Below are 23,042 nucleotides of genomic sequence, written 5' to 3'. Positions count from 1 at the left end.
TATGTGGGTATATATTGGAGGAAGAAGTACGTCGGTGGAGCAACAGGGGGCCCACGAGGGTGGAGGGCGCGCCTGAGAGGGGGTGTAGGCGCGCCTCCCTACCTCGTGGCCTCCTGTTACGTGTCTTGATGTAGGGTCCAAGTCTGCTGAGTTGTATTCGATGAGAAAATCACGTTCCCGAAGGTTTCATTCCGTTTGGACTCCGTTTGATATTCCTTTTCTTCGAAACCCTAAAATAGGAAAAAAAACAGCAATTCTGGGCCGGGCCTCCAGTTAATAGGTTAGTCCCAAAAATAATACAAAAGTGGATAATGAATCCCAATAATGTGCAAAACAGTAGATAATATAGTATGGAGCAATCAAAAATTAGAGATACGTTGGAGACGTATCAAGCATCCCAAGCTTAATTCCTGCTCGTCCTCGAGTAGGTAAATGATAAAAACAGAATTTTTGATGCGGAGTGCTAGTTGGCATAATTTTAATGTAATTCTTCTTAATTATGGCATGAATATTCAGATCCGAAAGATTCGAGACAAAAGTTCATATTGACATAGAAAATAATAATACTTCAAGCATACTTACAAAGCAATTATGTCTTCTCAAAATAACATGGCTAAAGAAAGTTATCCCTATAAAATCATATAGTCTGGCTATGCTCTATCTTCACCACAGAAAATATTTAAATCATGCACAACCCCGATGAGAAGCCAAGCAATTGTTTCATTCTTTTGACATTCTCAAAACTTTTTCAATCTTCACGCAATACATGAGCGTGAGCCATGGATATAGCACTATAGGTGGAATAGAGTGGTGTTTGTGGAGAAGACAAAAAGGAGAAGATAGTCTCACATCAACTAGGCGTATGAACGGGCTATGGAGATGCCCATCAATAGATATCAATGTGAGTGAGTAGGGATTGCCATGCAACGGATGCACTAGAGCTATAAGTATATGAAAGCTCAAAAAGAAACTAAGTGGGTGTGCATCCAACTTGCTTGCTCATGAAGACCTAGGGCAATTTGAGGAAGCCCGTCATCAGAATATACAAGCCAAGTTCTATAATGAAACATTCCCACTAGTATATGAAAGTGATAACATGAGAGACTCTCTACTATGAAGACCATGGTGCTACTTTGAAGCACAAGTGTGGTAAAAGGATAGTAACATTGTCCCTTCTCTCTTTTTCTCTCATTTGTTTATTTGGGCCTTTTATTTTTTTATGGCCTCTTTTCTTTCTCTTTTTTTATTTGGGCTTCTTTGGCCTCTTTTATTTATTTTTCGTCCGGGGTCTCATCTCGACTTATGGGGGAATCATAGTCTCCATCATCCTTTCCTCACTGGGACAATGCTCTAATAATGATGATCATCACACTTTTATTTTTCCTACAACTCAACAATTACAACTCGATACTTAAAAAAATATGACTCTATGTGAATGCCTCCGGCGGTGTACCGGGATATGCAATGATGCATGAGTGACAAGTATGAAAGAATTATGAACGGTGGCTTTGCCACAAATACTATGTCAACTACATGATCATGCTAATCAATATGACAATGATGAAGTGTGTCATAAACGGAACGGTGGAAAGTTGCATGGCAATATATCTCGGAATGGCTATGGAAATTCCATAATAGGTAGGTACGGTGGCTGTTTTGAGGAAGGTGTATGATACCGGCGAAAAGGTGCGCGGTATTTAGAGAGGCTAGCAAAGGTGGAAGGGTGAGAGTGCGTATAATCCATGGACTCAACATTAGTCATAAAGAACTCATATACTTATTGCAAAAATCTACAAGTTATCAAAGCAAAGTATTACGCGCATGATTGTAGGGCGATTTATTGGTAGGAAAAGACCATCGCTCGTCCCCGACCGCCACTCATAAGGAAGACAATCAATAAATAAATCATGCTCCGACTTCATCACATAACGGTTCACCATACGTGCATGCTACGGGAATCACAACCTTCAACACAAGTATTTCTCAAATTCACAACTACTCAACTAGCATGACTTTAATATCACCATCTCCATATCGCAAAACAATTATCAAGTATCAAACTTATCATAGTATTCAACACACTCATAAGAGAGTTTTATTATTAATCTTGCATACCAAGCATATTAGGATTTTAAGCTAATTACCATGCTATTAAGACTCTCAAAATAATATAAGTGAAGCATGAGAGATCAATAGTTTCTATTAAACAAATCCACCACCGTGCTATAAAAGATATAAGTGAAGTACTAGAGCTAAATTATATAACTCGAAAGATATAAGCGAAGCACATAGAGTATTCTAACAAATTGCAAATCATATATGGATCTCTCAAAAGGTGTGTACAGCAAGGATGATTGTGGTAAACTAACAAGCAAAGACTCAAATCATACAAGACGCTCCAAGCAAAACATATATCATGTGGTAAATAAAAATATAGCTCCAAGTAAAGTTATCGATAGAAGTAGATGAAAGAGGGGATGCCTCCCGGGGCATCCCCAAGCTTTGGCTTTTAGGTGTCCTTATATTATCTTGGGGGTGCCATGGGCATCCCCAAGCTTAGGCTCTTGCCACTCCTTGTTCCATAATCCATCAAATCTTTACCCAAAACTTGAAAACATCACAACACAAAACTTAAAGTAGAAAATCTCGTGAGCTCCGTTAGCAAAAGAAAACAAAAGACCACTTCAAGGTACTGTAATGAACTCATTCTTTATTTATATGGGTGTTATACCTACTGTATTCCAACTTCTCTATGGTTTATAAACTATTTTACTAGCCATAGATTCATCAAAATAAGCAAACAACACACGAAAAACAGAATCTGACAAAAACAGAACAGTCTGTAGTAATCTGTAGCTAGCGCAAGATCTGGAACCCCAAAAATTCTAAAATAAATTGCTGGACGTGACTAATTTATCTATTAATCGTCTGCAAAAAGAATTTATTAAATATCACTTTACAAATAAAAATGACAGCAGTTCTTGTGAGCGCTAAAGTTTCTGTGTTTTTACAGCAAGTTCAACAACACTTTCCCCAAGTCTTCCCAACGGTTCTATGGCACAAACACTAATTAAACACAAAAAACACAACCAAATCAGAGGCTAGATAATTTATATATTACTAAACAGGATCAAAAAGCAATGAATAAAAATAAAATTGGTTTGCCTCCCAACAAGCGCTATCGTTTAACGCCCCTAGCTAGGCATAACAAGCAAGAATAGATCTAGGTATTGCCATCTTTGGTAGGCAATCCATAAGTGTCTCTCATAATAGATTCATAAGGTAATTTAGTTTTCTTTCTAGGAAAGTGTTCCATGCCTTTCCTTAATGGAAATGGGAATCTAATATTTCCTTCCTTCATATCAATAATTGCACCAATCGTTCTAAGGAAAGGTCTACCAAGAATAATAGGACATGAAGGATTGCAATCTATGTTAAGAACGATAAAATCTATGGGCGCATTATTCCTATTTGCAACAATAAGAACATCATTAATTCTTCCCATAGGTTTCTTAATAGTGGAATCCGCAAGGTGCAAGTTTAGAGAGCAATCATCAAAATCACGGAAACCTAACAAATCACATAAAGTCTTTGGAATCGTGGAAACACTAGCACCCAAATCACATAAAGCATATCATTCATGATCTTTAATTTTAATTTTAATAGTTGGTTCCCACTCATCATAAAGTTTTCTAGGGATAGAAACTTCCAATTCAAGTTTTTCTTCAGAAGATTGCATCAAGGCATCAACGATATGTTTAGTAAACGCTTTATTTTGACTATAAGCGCGAGGAGAATTTAGCACGGATTGCAACAAGGAAATACAATCAATCAAAGAGCAATTTTCATAGTTAAATTCCTTGAAATCCATAATAGTGGGTTTAGCAACATCTAGGGTTTTAATTTCTTCAATCCCACTTTTATCAAATTTAGCATCAAGATCAACAAATTCCGAATTCTTAGAACGCCTTCTAGGTAAAGGTGGATCATATTCAGTCCCATCATTATCAAGATTCATATTGCAAAACAAAGATTTTAATAGGAGACACATCAATAACTTTTAGATCTTCATCTTTATTTTCATAGGAACTAGAAGAACACGCTCTTATAAAGGCATCTTTCTTAGCACGCATCCTAGCGGTTCTTTCTTTGCACTCATCAATGGCAATTCTCATGGCTTTGAGAGACTCATTGATATCATTCTTAGGTGGAATAGATCTAAGTTTCAAAGAATCAACATCAAGAGCAATTCTATCAACGTTCCTAGCCAAATCATCAATCTTAAGCAATTTTTCTTCAATCATAGCATTAAAATTCATTTGCGAAGTAATAAATTCTTTAATATTAGATTAAAAATTAGAGGGCATCTTATTATAATTTCCATAAGAATTGTTGTAGGAATTACCATAATTATTAGAGGGATTACTAGGATAAGGCCTAGGATTGAAATTTCCTCTATACGCGTTGTTACCAAAATTGTTCCTACCAACAAAATTCACATCCATAGATTCATTATTATTCTAAATCAAAGTAGACAAGGTCATATCATTAGGATCAGAAGAAACACTCTTATTAGCAAATAATTTAATAAGTTCATCCATCTTTCCACTCAAAACATTAATTTCTTCTATTGCATGCACCTTTTTATTAGTAGATCTTTCAGTATGCCATTGAGAATAATTAACCATAATATTATCTAGGAGTTTAGTAGCTTCTCATAAAGTGATTTCCATAAAAGTGCCTCCCGCGGCCGAATCTAAAAGGTTTCCAGAAGCAAAATTCAATCTGACATAAATTTTTTGAATAATCATCCACAAATTTAAACCATGAGTAGGGCAATTGTGTATCATTAATTTCATTCTCTCCCAAGCTTGTGCAACATGTTCATGATCAAGTTGCTTAAAATTCATAATATCGTTTCTAAGAGAGATGATCTTAGCGGGAGGAAAATACTGAGATAAAAGCATCTTTGCACTTGTTCCATGAATCAATACTATTTTTAGGCAAAGACGAAAACCAAGCTTTAGCACGATCTCTAAGCAAAAAAGGAAATAGCTTCAATTTAACAATATCATTCTCCACATGTTTCTTCTTTTGCATGTCACACAAATCAACGAAGCTATCTAGATGGGTAGCGGCATCTTCACAAGGAAGGCCGGAGAACGGATCTTTCATAACAAGATTCAGCAAAGCAGCATGAATTTCACAGGATTCAGCATCGGTAAGAGGAGCAATTGGAGTGCTAATAAAATCATTGTTGTTGGTATTGGTGAAGTCACACAATTTAGTATTATCTTGAGCCATCGTAACAAGCAAGCAAACTAACACACAAGCAAACAAAAAGCAAGCGGACAAAAAGAGGCAAATAGAGGGAGGATAGAAAGAGAGGGCAAATAAAATGGCAAGGGTGAAGTGGGGGAGAGGAAAACGAGAGGCAAATGGCAAATAATGTAATGTGGGAGATAAGGGTATGTGATAGGTACTTGGTATGTTGACTTTTGCATAGACCTCCCCGGCAACGGCGCCAGAAATCCTTCTTGCTACCTCTTTTAGCACTGCGTTAGTTTTCCCCGAAGAGGAAGGGATGATGCATCAATGTAGTGTAAGTATTTCCCTCAGCTTTTTGAGAACCAAGGTATCAATCCAGTAGGAGGCTACACGTGAGTCCCTCACACCTGCACAAAACAAATAAATCCTCGCAACCAACGCAAATAGGGGTTGTCAATCCCTATAGGGCCACTTACGAGAGTGAGATCTGATAGATATGATAAGATAATATTTTTGGTGTTTTTATGATAAAGATGCAAAGTAAAATAAAGGCAAAGTAAATGGCAAAGTAAATAACTAAGTAGTAGGAGATTGATATGATAAAGATAGACCCGGGGGCCATAGGTTTCACTAGTGGCTTCTCTCGAGAGCATAAGTATTCTACGGTGGGGGAACAAATTACTGTTGAGCAATTGACATAATTGAGCATAGTTATGAGAATATCTAGGTATGATCATGTATATAGGCATCACGTCCGAGACAAGTAGACCGACTCCTGCCTCCATCTACTACTATTACTCCACTCATCGACCGCTATCCAGCATGCATCTAGAGTATTAAGTTAAAAACAGATTAACGCCTTAAGCAAGATGACATGATGTAGAGGGATAGAATCATGCAATATTAAGAAAACGCCATCTTGTTATCCTCGATGGCAACAATACAATACGTGCCTTGCTGCCCTTACTGTCACCTGATGACCCACAAGTATAGGGGATCTATCGTAGTCCTTTCGATAAGTAAGAGTGTCGAACCCAACGAGTAGCAGAAGGAAATGATAAGCGGTTTTCAACAAGGTATTATCTGCAAGTACTGAAATAAGTGGTAATAGATAGTTTTGTGATAAGGTAAATTGTAACGAGCAACAAGTAACAAAAGTAAATAAAGTGCAGCAAGGTGGCCCAATCCTTTTTGTAGAAAAGGACAAGCCGGAACAAACTCTTATATAAGGAAAAGCGCTCCCGAGGACACATGGGAATATCGTCAAGCTAGTTTTCATCATGTTCATATGGTTTGCGTTCGATACTTTGATAATTTGATATGTGGGTGGACCGGTGCTTGGGTGATGTTCTTACTTGAACAAGCATCCCACTTATGATTAACCTCTATTGCAAGCATCCGCAACTACAACAAAAGTATTAAGGTAAACCTAACCATAGCATGAAACATATGGATCCAAATCAGCCCCTTACGAAGCAACGCATAAACTAGGGTTTAAGCTTCTGTCACTCTAGCAACCCATCATCTATTTATTACTTCCCAATGCCTTCCTCTAGGCCCAAATAATGGTGAAGTGTTATGTAGTCGACGTTCACATAACACCACTAGAGGCTAGACAACATACATCTTATCAAAATATCAAACGAATACCAAATTCACATGACTACTAATAGCAAGACTTCTCCCTTGTCCCCAGGAACAAACATAATTACTCACGAAGCATATTCATGTTCATAATCAGAAGGGTAATAATATGCATATAGGATCTGAACATATGATCTTCCACCAAATAAACCAACTAGCATCAACTACAAGGAGTAATCAACACTACTAGCAACCTACTAGCACCAATCCCAGACTTTGAGACAAGAATTGGATACAAGAGATGAACTAGGGTTTGGAGATGAGATGGTGCTGGTGAAGATGTTGATGGAGATTGCCCTCTCCAGATGAGAGGAGCGTTGGTGATGACGATGGTGATGATTTCCCCCTCCCGGAGGGAGGTATCCCCGGTAGAACAGCTCTGCCGGAGCTCTAGATTGGTTCCGCCAAGGTTCCGCCTCGTGGCGGCGGAGTCTCGTCCCGAAAAGTTCCTTCTGACTTTTTCTCACCGAAAGACTTCATATAGCAGAAGATGGACGTCGGAGATCCACCAGGGGGCCCACGAGGTAGGGGGCACGCCCTAGGAGGGGGGCGCGCCCCCCACCCTCGTCAGTAGGGTGTGGGCCCACTGGTCTTCATCTTTGGCGAGGGTTTTTCTTTATTTATTTTAAGATGTTCCGTGGAGTTTCAGGACTTTTGGAGTTGCGCAAAATAGGTCTCTAATATTTGCTCTTTTTCCAGCCCAGAATTCCAACTGCCGGCGTTCTCCCTCCTTATGTAAACCTTGTAAAATAAGAGAGAATAGCCATAAGTATTGTGACCTTAAGTGAAATAACAGTCCATAATGCAATAAATATCGATATAAAAGCATGATGCAAAATGGACGTATCAACTCCCTCAAGCTTAGACCTCGCTTGTCCTCAAGCGAATAGCCGATAACAATAAATATGTCCTCATGTTTAGAGGTAGAGGCGTAGATAAAAATAAAATACGGACATGAAGGCATCATGATTATTCTCATAACAGCAACCTATATAGATTTTGTCATATGATTACTTATGTTCAAGTGATGATCTATTCACAATGCAAAAGTATAAATCATAAACCTTATTGGACTCCAACAAACTATAATCTTAGTCATTGAAGCAATTGCAATTTATCATAACATCGGAAAGAGTCTATGTCAGAGCTAAAAAGCAAGTCCACATACTCAATTATCATTTAGTCCTTCATAATTGCTAACACTCACGCAATACTTGTGGTTATGAAGTTTTAGTCGGACACAGAGAAAGATCGGGGCTTATAGTTTTGCCCCACAACCTTTTACCTCAAGGGTAATGTCAACAATAATAATTCATGCTCCCCTATATCCAATTAGATATATATATATATATATCATGTTCTTTCCAACGTGCTGAGCTTGCCAAAGGATAAAATGAAAAAGGAAAGGTGAAGATCACCGTGAATCTTGCATAAGGTAGAAGATAATAATAAAAGATAGGCCCTTCGCAGAGGGAAGCAGAGGTTGCCATGCGCTTTTATGGTTGGATGCATAAAATCTCAATGCGAAAGAACGTCACTTTATATTGCCCCTTGTGATATGAACCTTTATTATGCAGTCTGTCGCTTTTATTACTTCCACATCACAAGATCGTATAAAGCTTATTTCTCCCACACCAATCAATCATACATATTCAGAGCAATTTTTATTGCTTTGCACCGACGCCAACTTACTTGAAGGATCTTACTCAATCCATAGGTAGATATGGTGGACTCTCATGGCAAAACTGGTTTAAGGGTATTTGGAAGCACAAGTAGTATTTCTACTTGGTGCTGAGAATTTGGCTAGCATGAGGGGGAAAGGCAAGCTCAACAAGTTAGAGGATCCATGACAACATACTTTATCTCAGATGTAAGAAAGACATAACTCATTACGTTGTCTTCCTTGTCCAACATCAACCCTTTAGCATGTCATATTTTAATGAGTCTCCCAATCATAAAAGATGGCAATGATAATATATCTATATGTGAAAACCTCTCTTTCCTTATTACTTCCTATTAATTGCAACAATGACCAAAGCTATGTCTGCCAACTCCCAACAACTTTTAACCGTCATACTCTTTCTATGTGAAGTCATTACTCTCAATAAGATCAATATGAACTTTTTGTTTCTTTTTATTATTTTCTCTTTTCTTTTATTCACCCAAGATCATGGCAAAATAATCAAGCCCTTGACTCAACACTAATCTTTATTTATATAGCTCACGGACTCGATTACAAAGAGATATCATAAAGCAAAACTCAAAACTAGATCATGCCATAAACTTTATTCTACTAGATCAAGATACTACTATTAGGATCGAACTAAGAAAAACGGTAAAGATAGGAGTTGTGATTGTGATACGATATCGGGGCACCTCCCCCAAGCTTGGCAGTTGCCAAGGGGAGTGCCCATACCCATGTGATTATATCCCCTTCTTTGTTGTCGGTGTAATATTCTTGGCGATGATTCCCCTCAGGATGCGGTTCTCCTCCTCGAGCTTATTGACTTGCTGTTTGAGGTCCATTATTTCCTTACAAAGCTTTCCTGTGACAGCTAAAGCTCCTTGCACCCAAGGGTGTTGCATAGCTGCGGGAGAACAAATGACACTCCTCTTCATATTTTCATAAGAAAGAAATCTAACATTAGAAGGGATAACCGAATTTGGAATAGCTGAGGTCTGTAGTTCCCCCATCATGAACCCAGCTCGGAGGCGAGAGGTGACTTCTTGATCCTCCATGGCATCTACTCTCATCAATTCAGCCTCCATCTCTTCCTCCGTTGCTGGCCCAAAGTGGTCAACTTCGCTGTTTGCCCTTGGTTCCGGTGCTGGATTAGATACCCGGCTCTCCCCGATTGACTCTTGAGAAGAGATCTTGCTCTAATCTGCAGCAGCAACAGCTCAAAAACAAAAACAGAGGGGATTTGCGTGATACGAGAGTCAAAACCTTCGGGAGGTTATATAATGAACTTTTACCGACCAAAATATGTATCGTGCAAGAAAACGGAGTCCGGAAGGCACACGAGGTGCTCACGAGGTAGGGGGCGCACCCAGAGGGGTAAGGCGCGCCCACCACCCTCGTGGGGCCCTCGTGTCCTTCCCAGACTACTACTTATTTTTCTATTTTTCTAAATATTCCAAGACAGAGAAATATTTCCTTAAAAATTGTTTTGGAGTCGGTTTACTTACCGTACCACATACCTATTCCTTTTCGGAGTCTGAAATGGTCTGGAAGGTGTCCCTTATGTATTCCTCCGGGGTTACGGTTTCAATAATATTAGTTTCAACATTTATGGGATTACCTAAGATATAATGTTAGATTCTTTGACCGTTTACCACCTTCGGATTTGTGCCCTCCAAGTTGTTGATTTTTATGGCACCGGAACGATAGACCTCTTCGATAAAATAGGGGCCTTCCCATTTAGAGAGAAGTTTTCCTGCAAAAAATCTTAAACGAGAGTTGTATAGCAATACATAATCACCTACATTAAACTCACGCTTTTGTATCCTTTTGTCATGCCATCTTTTAAATTTTTCTTTAAACAACTTGGCATTTTCATAAGCTTGGGTTCTCCATTCATCAAGTGAGCTAATATCAAATAACCTCTTCTCACCGGCAAGTTTAAAATCATAGTTGAGCTCTTTAATAGCCCAATATGCCTTATGTTCTAGTTTGAGAGGTAAGTGACATGCTTTTCCATAAACCATTTTATACGGAGACATACCCATAGGATTTTTGTATGCAGTTCTATAAGCCCATAATGCATCATCAAGTTTCTTGGACCAATTCTTTCTAGACCTATTAACAGTCTTTTGCAAAATTAATTTGAGCTCTCTATTGCTCCACTCCACTTGACCACTAGACTGTGGGTGATAAGGAGATGCAATTCTATGATTAACATCATACTTAGCAAGCATTTTACGGAAAGCACCATGAATAAAGTGTGAACCACCATCAGTCATTAAATATCCAGGGACTCCAAACCTCGGAAAAATAACTTCCTTAAGCATTTTAATACAAGTGTTATGATCAACACTACTAGTTGGAATAGCTTCTACCCACTTAGTAACGTAATCAACAGCAACTAAAATATGTGTGTATCCATTAGAGGCGGGAAAAGGTCCCATATAATCAAAGCCCCAAACATCAAACGGTTCAATAACAAGAGAATAATTCATAGGCATTTCTTGACGTCTACTAATATTACCAATTCTTTGACATTCATCACAAGACAAGACAAACTTACGGGCATCCTTGAAGAGAGTAGGCCAATAAAAACCAGATTGCAGTACCTTATGTGCAGTTCTGTCTCCAGCGTGGTGTCCTCCATAAGCTTCGGAGTGACACTTGTGTAGGATCTGTTCCTGTTCATGCTCAGGTACACAATGTCTAATAACACCATCTACTCCTTCTTTATAAAGATGTGGGTCATCCCAAAAGTAATGTCTCAAATCATAGAAAAACTTTTTCTTTTGTTGGTATGTGAAGCTAGGTGGTATAAATTTAGCAACAATATAATTAGCATAACCAGCATACCAAGGAGTACTATGAGAAGTACTTATAACATTTAATTGTTCATCAGGAAAGCTATCATCAATAGGTAGTGGGTCATCAAGAATATTTTCTAACCTAGACAAGTTGTCTGCAACGGGGTTCTCAGCTCCTTTCCTATCAACAATATGCAAATCAAATTCTTGTAGCAAGAGAACCCATCTAATAATTCTAGGTTTATCATCTTTCTTTTCCATAAGATATTTAATAGCAGCATTATCAGTGTGAATAGTTACTTTAGAATCAACAATATAAGGTCTGAACTTATCACAAGCAAATACAACTGCTAAAAGTTCTTTTTCAGTAGTAGCATAATTTCTTTGAGCATTGTCTAGAGTCTTACTAGCATAATGAATAACATTTAATTTCTTATCAACTCTTTGCCCTAGAACAACACCTACAGCATAATCACTAGCATCACACATAATTTCAAAGGGTAAATTCCAATCAGGTGGCTGAACAACAGGTGTAGAGACTAATGCTTTCTTAAGTATTTCAAATGCTTCTACACAATCATCATCAAAGACAAATGGTATATCTTTTTGCAATAAATTAGTCAGAGGCCGAGAAATTTTTGAGAAGTCCTTAATGAACTTCCTGTAAAATCCGGCATGACCAAGGAAACTTCTTATACCTTTGATGTCCTTGGGACATGGCATCTTTTCAATAGCATCGACCTTGGCTTTATCAACTTCAATACCTCTTTCAGAAACTTTATGCCCCAAGACAATACCTTCATTAACCATAAAGTGGCACTTTTCCCAATTCAAGACAAGATTAGTTTCTTCACATCTATGCAAAACTCGATCAAGATTGCTCAAGCAATCATCAAAAGAGGAACCATAGACGGAAAAATCGTCCATGAAAACCTCACAAATCTTTTCACAAAAGTCAGAGGATATAGCCATCATGCATCTTTGAAAGGTAGCAGATGCATTACATAAACCAAAAGGCATACGTCTATAAGCAAAAGTGCCAAAAGGGCATGTAAAAGTACTCTTTGATTGATCTCTAGCTGACATAGGTATTTGAGAGAAGCCAGAATAACCATCTAGAAAGCAATAGTGTGTATGTTTGCATAATCTTTCTAGCATTTGATCAATAAAAGGTAAGGGGTAATGATCTTTCTTAGTAGCTTTATTTAATTTGCGGAAATCAATTACCATCCTATAACCTATGATAATTCTTTGTGGAATCAATTCATCTTTATCATTAGGAACAACAGTAATACCTCCCTTCTTAGGGACACAATGGACAGGACTTACCCACTGACTATCAGCAACGGGATAAATTATACCTGCCTCTAGAAGCTTGAGTATTTCTTTTCTTACCACGTCTTTCGTTTTAGGATTCAGACGTCGTTGAGGATCACGAATTGGTTTGGCATTTGCTTCCAAATTTATTTTATGTTGACATAGAGTGGGACTAATGCCCTTAAGATCATCTAGAGTATATCCAATAGTAGCACGATGCTTCTTCAGAGTTTTCAATAATCTTTCTTCTTCATGCTCTGAAAGGTTAGCACTAAATATAACAGGATATATCTTCTTTTCATCAAGATAAGCATATTTAAGATTATGAGGCAAAGGTTTAAGCTCAAACACGGGATCACCCTTGGGTGGAGGAGGATCCCCTAAAATTTCAACAGGCAAATTGTGTTGCAAAATAGGTTCCTGTTTAAAGAATACTTCATCTATTTCCCTTCTTTCATTCATGAACATATCATTTTCATGGTCTAGCAAATAGTGTTCTAAAGGATCACTAGGAGGTACGACAATAGAAGCAAGACCAATAATCTCATCCTTACTAGGTAATTCTTCCTCACGATGTTGTTTACTAAATTTAGAGAAATTAAACTCATGAACCATATCATCCAAGCCAATAGTAACAACATTCTTTTTGCAATCTATCCTAGCATTAACAGTGTTCAAGAAGGGTCTACCAAATATAATGGGACAAAAGCTATCTTGCGGAGAACTAAGAACAAGAAAATCAGCAGGATATTTAGTTTTCCCACACAAGACTTCAACATCTCTAACAATTCCAATTGGTGAAATAGTATCTCTATTGGCAAGTTTAATTGTGACATCAATACCTTCTAACTCAGCAGGTGCAATTTCATTCTTAATTTCTTCATATAAAGTATGCGGTATAACACTAGCACTCGCACCCATATCACATAAGCCATGATAACAATGATCTCCTATTTTAACAGAAATAATAGGCACGCCTACCACAGGTCTATGTTTATCTTTAGCACAAGGTTTAGAAATTCTAGCAGTTTCACGATCGAACTGAATAACATGCCCATCAATATTATCAGATAAGAGATCTTTAACAATAGCAATATTAGGTTCTACTTTAACTTGCTCAGGAGGTGTATAAGTTCTAATATTGCTTTTACGAACAACAGTTGAAGCTTTAGCATGATCCTTTACTCTAACAGGGAAAGGTGGTTTCTCAACATAAGAAGTAGGAACAATAGGATCATTATAAGTGACAGTCTTTTCTTCAACTTTAATAGGTGCAGCTACTTTTACTTCTATGGGAGGATGATATTTAAACCACTTCTCCTTAGGGAGATCAACATAAGTAGCAAAAGATTCACAGAAAGAAGCTGCTATCTCAGAGTCAAGTCCATATTTAGTGCTGAACTTACGGAAAATATCGGTATCAATAAAAGATTTAACACAATCAAACTTAGGTGTCATACCTGACTCTTTACCTTCGTCGAGGTCCCAATCTTCAGAGTTGCGTTTAATTCTATCCAATAAATTCCATCTGAATTCAATAGTCTTCATCATAAAAGAGCCATCACAAGAAGTATCGAGCATGGTTTGATTATTATGAGAAAGCCGAGCATAAAAACTTTGCATAATTATTTCTCTTGAGAGCTCATGATTGGGGGATGAATATAACATTGATTTAAGCCTCCCCCGAGCTTGAGAGATGCTTTCTCCTTCGCGATGCCAGAAATTATATATATAATTGCGATCACGATGAACAAGATGCATAGGGTAATACTTTTGATGAAATTCCAACTTCAATCTTTTATAGTTCCATGATCTCATATCATCACATAGCCTATACCATATCAATGCGTCTCCCTTCAAAGATAAAGGGAAGGCCTTCTTCTTAGCAACATCATCAGGTATACCTGCAAGCTTAAATAATCCAGAAACTTCATCCACATATATTAAGTGCTCATCAGGATGCTTTGTTCCATCTCCTGTAAAAGGGTTAGCTAGCAGTTTTTCCATCATACCCGAAGGAAATTCAAAAGGAGTTTCATTTTCAATAGGTTCAGTAGGTTGAGGAGCAACTCTTTGCTCTACTGGATGGGGTGAAGATGTTGGGTAACGTAGCATAAATTCAAAATTTTCCTACGTGTCACCAAGATCTATCTATGGAGTCATCTAGCAACGAGGGAGGAGTGGATCTACATACCCTTGTAGATCGCGCGCGGAAGCGTTCAAGAGAACGGGGTTAATGGAGTCGTACTCATCGTGATCCAAATCACCGATGATCCTAGCGGAGCCGAACGGACGGCACCTCCGCATTCAACACACGTACGGAGCAGCGACGTCTCCTCCTTCTTGATCCAGCAAGGGGGGAGGAGAGGTTGATGGAGATCCAGCAGCACGACGGCGTGGTGGTGGAAGTAGTGGGATTCCAACAGGGCTTCGCCAAGCACTGCGGGAGGAGGGAGATGTGTCATGGGAGGGAGAGGGAGGCGCCAGGGCTTGGGGTGGGTGCTGCCCTCCCTTCCCCCCACTATATATAGGGCCAAGGTAGAGGGGGGCGCAGCCTTGGCCCTTCCTCCAAGGAAGGGTGCGGCCAGGGAGGAGTCCCTCCTCCCCAAGGCACCTCGGAGGTGCCTTCCCCCTTTAGGACTCCTCCTCTCCCTTGATTCTTGGCGCATGGGCCTCTTGGGGCTGGTGCCCTTGGCCCATATAGGCCAAGGCGCACCCCCTACAGCCCATGTGGCCCCCCGGGGCAGGTGGCCCCACCCGGTGGACCCCCGGGACCCTTCCGGTGGTCCCGGTACAATACCGGTGACCCCGAAACTTGTCCTGATGGCCGAAATAGCACTTCCTATATATAATTCTTTACCTACGGACCATTCCGGAACTCCTCCTGATGTCCGGGATCTCATCCGGGACTCCGAACAACTTTAGGGTTACTGCATACTAATATCTCTATAATCCTAGCGTCACCGAACCTTAAGTGTGTAGACCCTACGGGTTCGGGAGACATGCAGACATGACCGAGATGACTCTCCGGTCAATAACCAACAGCGGGATCTGGATACCCATGTTGGCTCCCACATGTTCCACGATGATCTCATCGGATGAACCACGATGTCAAGGACTTAATCAATCCCGTATACAATTCCCTTTGTCTATCGGTACGACACTTGCCCGAGATTCGATTGTCGGTATCCCGATACCTTGTTCAATCTCGTTACCGGCAAGTCTCTTTACTCGTTCCGTAACACATCATCCCGTGATCAACTCCTTGATCACATTGTGCACATTATGATGATGTCCTACCGAGTGGGCCCAGAGATACCTCTCCGTTTACACGGAGTGACAAATCCCAGTCTCGATTCGTGCCAACCCAACAGACACTTTCGGAGATACCCATAGTGTACCTTTATAGCCACCCAGTTACGTTGTGACATTTGGCACACCCAAAGCACTCCTACGGTATCCGGCAGTTGCACAATCTCATGGTCTAAGGAAATGATACTTGACATTAGAAAAGCTTTAGCATACGAACTACATGATCTTGTGCTAGGCTTAGGATTGGGTCTTGTCCATCACATCATTCTCCTAATGATGTGATCCCGTTATCAACGACATCCAATGTCCATGGTCAGGAAACCGTAACCATCTATTGATCAACGAGCTAGTCAACTAGAGGCTTACTAGGGACATGGTGTTGTCTATGTATCCACACATGTATCTGAGTTTCCGATCAATACAATTCTAGCATGGATAATAAACAATTATCATGAACAAGGAAATATAATAATAACTAATTTATTATTGCCTCTAGGGCATATTTCCAATAGTCTCCCACTTGCACTAGAGTCAATAATCTAGTTCACATCGCCATGTGATCAACACTCGCAGGTCACATCACCATGTAACCAACGTCCAAAGAGTTTACTAGAGTCAATAATCTAGTTCACATCACTATGTGATTAACACTCAATGAGTTCTGGGTTTGATCATGTTGCTTGTGAGAGAGGTTTTAGTCAACGGGTCTGCAACATTCAGATCCGTATGTACTTCGCAAATTTCTTATGTCATCTTGTAGATGCAACTACTACGCTACATTTGGAGCTATTCCAAATAACTGTTCTACTATACGAATCCAGTTTACTACTCAGAATAATCTGGATTAGTGTCAGAGTTTGCATCGGTGTAACCCTTTACGACAACTCTTTTACCACCTCCATAATTGAGAAAATTCCTTAGTCCACTAGTTACTAAGGATAACTTTGACCGCTGTCCTGTGATCCATTCTTGGATCACTCTTGTACCCCTTGACTGACTCATGGCAAGGCACACTTCAGGTGCGGTACACAGCATAGCATACTGTAGAGCCTATGTCTTAAGCATAGGGGATGACCTTCGTCCTTTCTCTCTGTTCTGCCGTGGTCGAGCTTTAAGTCTTAACTTCATACCTTACAACTCAGGCAAGAACTCCTTCTTTGACTGATCCATCTTGAACACCTTCAAGATCATGTCAAGGTATGTGCTCATTTGAAAGTAACATTAAGAATTTTGATCTATCCTTATAGATCTTGATGCTCAATGTTCAAGTAGCTTAATCCAGGCTTTCCATTGAAAAACACTTTCCAAATAACCCTATATGCTTTCTAGAAATTCTACGTCATTTCTGATCAACAATATGTCAACAACATATATTTATCAGAAATTCTATAGTGCTCCCACTCAGTTCTTTGGAAATACAAGTTTCTCATAAACTTTGTATACACCAAAATCTTTGATCATCATCAAAGCATACATTCCAACTCCGAGATGCTTACTCCAGTCCTTAGAAGGATTGCTGGAGCTTTGCATACTTATTAGCATCTTTCAGGATTGACAAAACCTTCCGGTTTGTATCACATACAACCTTTCCTCAAAAATCGTCGAGGAAACAATGTTTTGATATCCTATCTGCAAGATTTCATAAATAATGCAGTAATCGCTAATATAATTCCAATAGACTCTTAGCATCGCTACGAGTGAGAAAGTCTCATCGTAGTCAACTCCTTGAACTTGTCGAAAAACATCTTAACGACAAGTCGAGCTTTTAATGGTGACATTTACCATCATTGTCCGTCTTCCTTTTAAAATCCATCTGTACTCAACAGCCTCACGACCATCGAGCTGTTCTGTCAAAGTCTACACTTTGTTTCCATACATGGATCCTCTCTCGGATTTTATGGCCTCAAGCCATTTATCGGAATCCGGGCCCACCATCGCTTCTCCATAGCTCGTAGGTTCATTGTTGTCTAGCAACATGACTTCCAAGACAGGATTACGTACCATTCTGAAGTAGTACGCATCCTTGTCATCCCACGAGGTTTGATAGTGACTTGATCTAAAGTTTCATGATCACTATCATAAGCTTCCACTTCAATTGGTGTAGGTGCCACAGGAACAACTTCCTGTGCCCTGCCACACACTAGTTGAAGAGACGGTCCAATAACCTCATCAAGTCTCCACCATCCTCCCACTCAATTCTTTCGAGAGAAACTTTTCCTCGAGAAAGGACCCGATTCTAGAAACAATCCCTTATTGCTTTCGGATCTGAGACAGGAGGTATACCCAACTGTTTTTGGGTGTCCTATGAAGATGCATTTATCCGCTTTGGGTTCGAGCTTATCAGCCTGAAACTTTTTCACATAAGCGTCGCAGCCCCAAACTTTTAAGAAATGACAGCTTAGGTTTCTCTAAACCATAGTTCATACGGTGTCATCTCATCGGAATTACGTGGTGCCCTATTTAAAGTGAATGCGGTTGTCTCTAATGCCTAACCCATAAACTATCGTGGTAATTCGATAAGAGACATCATGGTATGCATCATATCCAATAGGGTGCAATTATGATGTCCGGACACACCATCACACTATGGTGTTCCAGGCTGTATTAGTTGTGAAACAATTTCCACAATGTCTTAATTCTGTGCCAAACTCGTAATTCAGATATTCATCTCTATGATCATATCATAGATATTTTATCCTCTTGTCACGACGATCTTTCAACTTTACCCTGAAATTACTTGAACCTTTCAATAATTTAGACTCGTGATTCATCAAGTAAATGTACTCAACATCTACTCAAATCATCTGTGAAGTAAGAACATAACGATATCCACTACATGCCTCAGCACTCATTGGACTGCACACATCAAAATGTATTACTACCAACAAGTTGCTTTCTAGTTCCATTTTACTGAAAAACGAGGCTTTCAGTCATCTTTCCCATGTGGTATGATTTGCATGTCTCAAGTGATTCAAAATCAAGTGAGTCCAAACGATCCATATGCATGGAGTTTCTTCATGCATATACACCAATAGACATGGTTCACATGTCTCAAACCTTTCAAAAACGAGTGAGCCCAAAGATCCATCAACATGGAGCTTCTTCATGCGTTTTATACCGATATGACTTAAGTGGCAGTGCCACAAGTAGGTGGTACTATCATTACTATCTTTTGTCATGAACATGTGTATCACTACGATCGAGATTCAATAAACCATTCATTTCAGGTGTAAGACCATTTGAAGGTATTATTCAAATAAACAGAGTAACCATTATTCTCTTTAAATGAATAACCGTATTGCGATAGACATAATCCAATCATGTCTATGCTCAACGCAAACACCAAATAACAATTATTTAGGTTTAACACCAATCTCGATGGTAGAGGGAGCGTGCGATGCTTGATCATATCAACATTGGAAACACTTCCAACACATATCGTCAGCTCACCTTTAGCTAGTCTCCGTTTATTCCGTAGCTTTTATTTCGAGTTACTAACACTTAGCAACCGAACCGGTATCTAATACCCTGGTGCTACTAGGAGTACTAGTAAAGTACACATCAACACAATGTATATCCAATATACTTCTATCGACCTTACAAGCCTTCTCATCTACAAAGTATCTAGGGTAATTCTGCTCCAGTGGCTGTTCCCCTTATTACAGAAGCACTTAGTCTCGGGTTTGGGTTCAACCTTGGGTTTCTTCACTAGAGCAGCAGCTAAATTGCCGTTTCATGAAGTATTTCTTTGTTCCCTTGCCCTTCTTGAAACTAGTGGTTTCACCAACCATCAACAATTGATGCTCCTTCTTGATTTCTACTTTCGCGGTGTCAAACATCGCGAATATCTCAAGGATCGTCATATATGTCCCAGATACATTATAGTTCATCACGAAGCTCTAGCAGCTTGGTGGTAATGATTTCGGAGAAACATCACTATCTCATCTGGAAGATCAACTCCCACTCGATTCAAATGATTGTTGTACTCAGACAATCTGAGCACAAGCTCAACAATTGAGCTTTTCTCCTTAGTTTGTAGGCTAAGAAAATCGTCGGAGGTCTTATACCTCTTGACGTGGGCACGAGCTTGAAATCCCAATTTCAGCCCTCGAAACATCTCATATGTTTCGCGACATTTCAAAAACCGTCTTCAGTGCCTCAACTCTAAGCCGTTTAACTGAACTATCACGTAGTTATCAAAATGTGTATGTCAGATGTTCGCAACATCCACAGACAACGTTCGAGGTTCAGCACACTGAGCGGTGCATTAAGGACATAAGCCTTCTATGAAGCAATGAGGACAATCCTCAGTTTACGGACCTAGTCCGCATAATTGCTACTATCAACTTTCAACTAAATTTTCTCTAGGAACATATCTAAACAGTAGAACTGAAGCGTGAGCTACGACATAATTTGCGAAGACCTTTTGACAATGTTCAGGATAATTAAGTTCATCTACAAACTCCCACTCAGATAGACATCCCTCTAGTCATCTAAGTGATTACATGATCCGAGTCAACTAGGCCGTGTCCGATCATCACGTGAGACGGACTAGTCAACATCGGTGAACATCTTCATGTTGATCGTATCTACCATATGACTCATGCTCGACCTTTCGGTCTCTTGTGTTCCGAGGCCATGTCTGTACACATGCTAGGCTCGTATAGTCAACCTAAGTGTTTTGCGTGTGTAAATCTGTCTTACACCCGTTGTATGTGAACGTTACAATCTATCACACCCGATCATCACGTGGTGCTTCGAAACGACGAACTTTCGCAACGGTGCACAGTTAGGGGGAACACCTTCTTGAAATTTTAGTGAGGGATCATCTTATTTACTACCGTCGTTCTAAGTAAACAAGATGTATAAACATGATAAACATCACATGCAATCAAATAGTGACATGATATGGCCAATATCACTTTGCTCCTTTTGATCTCCATCTTCGGGGCTCCATGATCATCATCATCACCGGCATGACACCATGATCTCCATCATCATGATCTCTATCATTGTGTCTTCATGAAGTTGTCTCGTCAACTATTACTTCTACTACTACAGCTAATGGTTAGCAATAAAGTAAAGTAATTACATGACGTTTATGTTGACACACAGGTCATAAATAAATTAAGACAACTCCTATGGCTCCTGCCGGTTGTCATACTCATCGACATGCAAGTCGTGATTCCTATTACAAGAACATGATCAATCTCATACATCACATATATCATTCATCACATCCTTTGGCCAAATCACATCACATAGCATACCCTGCAAAAACAAGTTAGACGTCCTCTAATTGTTGTTTGCATGTTTTACGTGGCTGCTATGGGTTTCTAGCAAGAACGTTTCTTACCTACGCAAAAACCACAACGTGATATGCCAATTGCTATTTACCCTTCATAAGGACCCTTTTCATCGAATCCGATCCGACTAAAGTAGGAGAGACAGACACCCGCTAGCCACCTTATGCAACTAGTGCATGTCAGCCGGTGGAACCAGTCTCACGTAAGAGTACGTGTAAGGTCGGTCCGGGCCGCTTCATCCCACGATGCCGCCGAATCAGGATAAGACTAGTAACGGCAAGCATATTGAACAAAATCAATGCCCACAACTACTTTGTGTTCTACTCGTGCATAGAAACTACGCATAGACCTAGCTCATGATGCCACTGTTGGGTAACGTAGCATAAATTCAAAATTTTCCTACGTGTCACCAAGATCTATCTATGGAGTCATCTAGCAACGAGGGAGGAGTGGATCTACATACCCTTGTAGATCGCGCGCGGAAGCGTTCAAGAGAACGGGGTTGATGGAGTCGTACTCGTCGTGATCCAAATCACCGATGATCCTAGCGCCGAACGGACGGCACCTCCGCGTTCAACACACGTACGGAGCAGCAACGTCTCCTCCTTCTTGATCCAGCAAGGGGGGAGGAGAGGTTGATGGAGATCCAGCAGCACGACGGCGTGGTGGTGGAAGTAGCGGGATTCCAACAGGGCTTCGCCAAGCACTGCGGGAGGAGGGAGATGTGTCATGGGAGGGAGAGGGAGGCGCCAGGGCTTGGGGTGGGTGCTGCCCTCCCTCCCCCCAACTATATATAGGGCCAAGGGAGAGGGGGGGCGCAGCCTTGGCCCTTCCTCCAAGGAAGGGTGCGGCCAGGGAGGAGTCCCTCCTCCCCAAGGCACCTCGGAGGTGCCTTCCCCCTTTAGGACTCTTCCTCTCCCTTGATTCTTGGCGCATGGGCCTCTTGGGGCTGGTGCCCTTGGCCCATATAGGCCAAGGCGCACCCCCTACAGCCCATGTGTCCCCCCGGGGCAGGTGGCCCCACCCGGTGGACCCCCGGGACCCTTCCGGTGGTGCCGGTACAATACCGGTGACCCCGAAACTTGTCCCGATGGCCGAAATAGCACTTCCTATATATAATTCTTTACCTCCGGACCATTCCGGAACTCCTCGTGATGTCCGGGATCTCATCCGGGACTCCGAACAACTTTCGGGTTACCGCATACTAATATCTCTATAATCCTAGCGTCACCAAACCTTAAGTGTGTAGACCCTACGGGTTTGGGAGACATGCAGACATGACCGAGATGACTCTCCGGTCAATAACCAATAGCGGGATCTGGATACCCATGTTGGCTCCCACATGTTCCACGATGATCTCATCGGATGAACCACGATGTCAAGGATTTAATCAATCCCCTATACAATTCCCTTTGTCTATCGGTACGACACTTGCCCGAGATTCGATCGTCGGTATCCCGATACCTTGTTCAATCTCGTTACCGGCAAGTCTCTTTACTCGTTCTGTAACACATCATCCCGTGATCAACTCCTTGATCACATTGTGCACATTATGATGATGTCCTACCAAGTGGGCCCAGAGATACCTCTCCGTTTACACGGAGTGACAAATCCCAATCTCGATTCGTGCCAACCCAACAGACACTTTCGGAGATACCCGTAGTGTACCTTTATAGCCACCCAGTTACGTTGTGACATTTGGCACAC

The sequence above is a fragment of the Triticum urartu genome, chromosome 2A, assembly GCF_056163025.1.
Source record: "Triticum urartu cultivar PI428250 chromosome 2A, HENAU_Tu73, whole genome shotgun sequence".
In the NCBI taxonomy this organism is placed as follows: domain Eukaryota; kingdom Viridiplantae; phylum Streptophyta; class Magnoliopsida; order Poales; family Poaceae; genus Triticum; species Triticum urartu.
Note: the sequence above shows the minus strand (reverse complement) of the source record.